This window comes from Arachis ipaensis, chromosome B05 (assembly GCF_000816755.2).
Source record: "Arachis ipaensis cultivar K30076 chromosome B05, Araip1.1, whole genome shotgun sequence".
Lineage (NCBI taxonomy): Eukaryota > Viridiplantae > Streptophyta > Magnoliopsida > Fabales > Fabaceae > Arachis > Arachis ipaensis.
The window spans coordinates 43,675,284-43,680,128 of record NC_029789.2 but is presented as its reverse complement, the minus strand read 5'-3'; positions in this window follow the sequence as shown (position 1 = coordinate 43,680,128).

Below are 4,845 nucleotides of genomic sequence, written 5' to 3'. Positions count from 1 at the left end.
TAAAAATCCTAGAAGATCCTAAAAGTCAAAAAAATCCTAAAAAACTAAAAAACTCTAGAAAACCCTAGGAAACCCCAAAAAAATTCTAAAAAACCTTAGAAATCCTAAAAAAATCCTAAAAGCCCTAAAAAATTCCTAAAAATTGTAGAAAATCCTAAAAACTGTAAAAAATATTTGAAAACCATAAAAATCGTAAAAATCCTAGAAAATCTTAAATACCCTAGAAAACCATCAAAATACTAAAAAATCCTAAAAAATTCTAGAAAATCTTTGAAATTCCTAAAACACCCTAAAAATTTTAGAAAATTGTAAAAATCGTAGAAATCCCTAGAAAACCATAAAAACTTTGAAAAACCCGAAAAAAACTAAAAAAATTCTAGAAAATACTAAAATTCCTAAAAAAACATAAAAAAATCGACCTATAAAACTTTAAAAAATCCAAAAAAGCCCTAAAAATCCTACAAAATTGTAAGAATCCAGAATACCCAAAAAAATTCTAAAAGCCTTAGAAAAGTATAAAAATCCTAGAAAATATTAAAATTCCTAGAGAACTCTAAAAAATTCAAGAAAACCTAAAAAATCCTAAAAAATTCTAAAAAGGTAGAAAACCAACTCCTATCTAGAAAATCTTAGAAATCTCAAAAACACCCTAAAAACCTTAAAAACCCGTAAATATCCCAGAAAACCCTAAAAAATTCTAGAAAATCATCAAAATCCTAGAAAACTTAAAAAAAACTATAGAAAACCATCTAAGGTTTTTAGGATTTTTTAGTTTTTTTTCAGAATTTTTTTTGGATTTTTAGTTTTTTTTTTTTTTGGATTTTCTAGGATTTTTTTGGGTTTTCTAGAGTTCTTTAAAGTTTTTTAGGGTTTTTTATGATTTTCTAGGGATTTTTGGGTTTTCAAGGATTTTTGGAGTTTTCTAGGGATTTTTAAAATTTTTATAATTTTTAAGGTTTTTTTAGGGTTTTTAGGATTTTCTGGAGGTTTTTAAAGTTTTTTAGCACATTTAGGATTTTTTAGATTGTTCTGTTTTTTTAGGGTATTTTTATGGTTTTTAGGCTGTTTTTTAGGGTTTTTTATTTCTAGAAAATCCTAGAAAATTCTAGAAAACCATAAAAAACGCCAGAAAATTCTAAAAAATTTTAAAAAATTTCAGAAAATCCTAAAGTTTTTCTAGGTTTTTCTATAGTTTTTTAATATTTTTTTACTGTATTCTAGCATTTTTAGGGTTTTCTTTATGATTTTTTAGGGTTTTTAGGGTATTATGGGATTTTTAGTGATTTTTATGGTTTTTAAGGTTTTTTTTGGGCTTTTTAGAATTTTCTAAGATTTTTAGGGTTTTCTAGTATTTTTCTAAGATTTTTAGAGTTTTCGAGGATTTTTCACGATTTTTTAAATTATTTAGGATTTTCTAGTGTTTTTAAAATTTTTTAGGATTTTCTAAGGTTTTTAAAGTTTTCTAGAATTTTTTTTGGTTCTCTATTATTTTTATGGTTCTAGGATTTTTTTTAGAATTTTTAAAGTTTTTTCGGTTTTTTATGCTTTTTTAGGGATTTTAGGGTTTTCTAGGACTTTTCGATTTTTGAGGGATTTCTAACGTTTTTAGGATTTTTTGGGTTTTTAGGGTTTAGGGTTTAGGATTTTTTTAGGAATTTCTAAGATTTTCTAGAGTTTTTTAGGGTTTTTTTTGGGATTTTTGTGTGTTTTCGAGTTTTCTACGTTTTTAGCCGTTTTTTTAGGATTTTTAGGGGTTTTTTATGGTTTTAGGGTTTTTTAGGAATTTATAGGGTTTCCTAGAGTTTTTTAAACTATTCTAGGAATTTTATTTTTTTCTAGGGTTTTTAGGGTTTTTCAGGATTTTTTTTGGGATTTTTTGGGTTTTTTAGAATTTTTTTGAAGTTTTCTAGGATTTTTATGCTTTTCTAGGGTATTCTGGATTTTTAGGGTTTTTTTTATAGTTTTCAAGGATTTTGTAGACTTTTCTAGGGTTTTTTAGGATTTTCTATGGTTTTTATGATTTTCTAGAATTTTTACAGTTTTTAGGGTTTTTTAAGATTTTCTTGGATTTTTAGGGTTTTCTAGGGCTTTTAAGGTTTTCTAGGGCTTTTAAGGTTTTTTAGGGTTTTTAGGGTTTTATAGGGCTTTAAAGGGTTTTTTTGATTTTTATAGTGTTCTTCAGAGTTTCCTAGGATTTTTAGGGTTTTCTACCGTTTTTAAAGTTTTTCTAGGGTTTTTTATGATTTTCTATAATTTTTGGGATTATTTAGAGATTTTTAAAATTTTTTAGGATTTTTTAGGGTTTTCTAAAGATTTTTAAAGTTTTCTAGGATATTTATGCTTTTCTAGGACATCTAGGATTTTTTAGACTGTTCAGTGTTTGTAGGGTATTTTTATGGTTTTTGTTTTTTCTAAAAATAAAAAAAATCCTATAAAATACTAAAAAATCCTAAAACCCTAAAAAATAATAAAAAATACCTGAAAATCATAGAAAAATTTAAAAAACTCTAGAAATTCATAAAAATCCTGAGAAACTCTAGAAAAATTCTAAAAACCCTATAAAACTTTAAAAAACTCTAGAAAACACTAGAAAATCCTAAAAAGCACTAGAAATCTTAGAAAATCCTAAAAAATCCAAAAATACTAGAAAACGCTAAAAATCCTAGAAAACCCTTAAAAAGTCCTAGAAAGCCCAAAAAAAATCCTAAAAAACAATAAAAATCATAGAAAACTTTAAAAAACTCTAAAAAGCCCTAGAAAACCTTAAAAAATCCTAAATATCCTAGAAAACTGTAAAAAAATCTTAAAAAACAATAAAAATCATAAAAAACTTTAAAAAACTCTAGAAAACCCTAAAATCCATTGAAAACCATAAAAATCCTAAAAACTCTAAAAACGCCAGAAAATCCTAAACCCAAAAAAATTCAAAAGTTTTTCTAGGTTTTTCTATAGTTTTTTAAGGTTTTTTTAGGGTTCTCTAGTGTTTCTATAGTTTTTTAAGGTTTTTTTAGGGTTCTCTAGGGTTTTTAGGGTATTCTGGGATTTTTAGTGGTTTCCTAGAAAACCTTAGAAAAATCCTAGAAAACCATAAAAAAAACTCTAAAAACCTATAGAAAATACTAAAAAATCCTAAAAATCCTAGAAAACTATAAAAAAACCCTAGAAAAAACTATAAAAAAAAACTCCTAAAAACCGTAGAAAACCCTAAGAACTCTAGAAAACCCTAAAAAAACCCTAAAAACCCTAAATATCTTAGAAAATCTTAAAAAATCCTAAAAATCCCAAATATCCTGAAAAACCTAAAAAACCTTAAAAATCTTTAAAAACTTTAAAAAGCTCTAAAAAAACCCTAGAAAATTCTAAAAATCCTAGAAAACACTAAAAAACGCTAAAAAAAATTAGAAAACATTAAAAAATTCTAGAAAACCCTAAATACGCCAGAAAACCCTAAAAACCCAAAGAAAACTCTAAAGTTTTTCTAGGATTTTCTATACTTTTTTAAAGTTTTTTTAGGATTTTTAAAGGATTTTTTAGGATTTTTTAGGGTGTGTAGAGTTTTTTTTTATAGTTTTCTAGTGTTTTTCAGGGATTTTTTTGAGTTTTCTAAGGTTTTTAGGATTTGTCTGAAATTTCTAGGGTTTTCTAAGTTTTTAGGGTTTTTTAGAGTTTTCTAGAGTGTTCTTCACGGTTTTTTAGGATTTTCTAGGGTTTTTTGGATTTTCTAGATTCACGATTTTCTAAGATTCTCTAGGGTTTTCTAGAGTTTTTTTAAAGTTTTCTAGGATTTTTATAGTTTTTCTAGGATTTTTTGGGTTTTCTAGAATTTTTGGGATTTTTTAGGGATCTTTAGGATTTCTTAGGATTTTCTATGGTTTTTAGGGTTTTCTAGAGGTCTTTAAAGATTTCTAGGATTTTTTAGGATTTTTTAGAGTTTTCTAGGGGTTTTCAGGATTTTATAGGGTTCTAGGATTTTTGGAATTTTTTAAAGTTTTCTAGGATTTTTTTAGAGTTTTTCGGGTTTTCTAGGATTTTCTAGAGAGTTTTTTAAAGTTTTCTGGGGTTTTTTTGGTATTCTACGGTTTTTAGGGTTTTTTAGGGTTTTCTAGAAAATTTTTAAACTTTTTTAGGATTTTTTAGGGATTTCTAACATTTTTAGGATTTTTTTGGCTTTTTAGGATTTTCTAAGGTTTTTATGATTTTTTAGGGATTTTTAAGATATTCTAGGATTTTCTAGGGTTTTTTATGAATTTTTATGGTTTTCTAGTGTTTTTTATGATTTTTTTTTTGGATTTTTGGGTGTTTTAGGATTTTTTGGGATTTTTTGGGGTTTTCTAGAGTTTTTAAAGTTTTCTAGGATTTATGGTTTCCTAGGGATTTTAGGATTTTCTAGGGTTTTTACGGTTTTTTATGGTTTTCTAGAAGTTTTTAGGGTTTTCTAGGGTTTTTAGGGGTTTTTACGGTTTTCTTGGATTTTAGGGTTTTTTAGAGTTTTTTTTAGGATCTTCTAGAGTTTTTTAAAGTTTTCTAGGATTTTTTTGATTTTTTGGGGTTTTTATGGTGCTAGGGTTATAGTACTTTTGTGGTTTTTTAGGATCTTCTAGGATTTTTAGAGTTTTTTACGGCTTTCTAGGATTTTTAAGATTTTCTAGTGTTTTTCAAGGTTTTTTTGGGATTTTATTGTTTTCTAGGGTTTTTTAGGGTATTCTGGGTTTATAGGGTTTTTTGGATTTTTCAGGGTTTCTAGGCTTTTAGGGTTTTACTTGGATTTTGTAGAGTTTTTTTAAAGTTTTCTAGGATTTTTATGCTTTTCTAGAGCTTTTAGGGTATTCTAGGTTTTTAGGATTT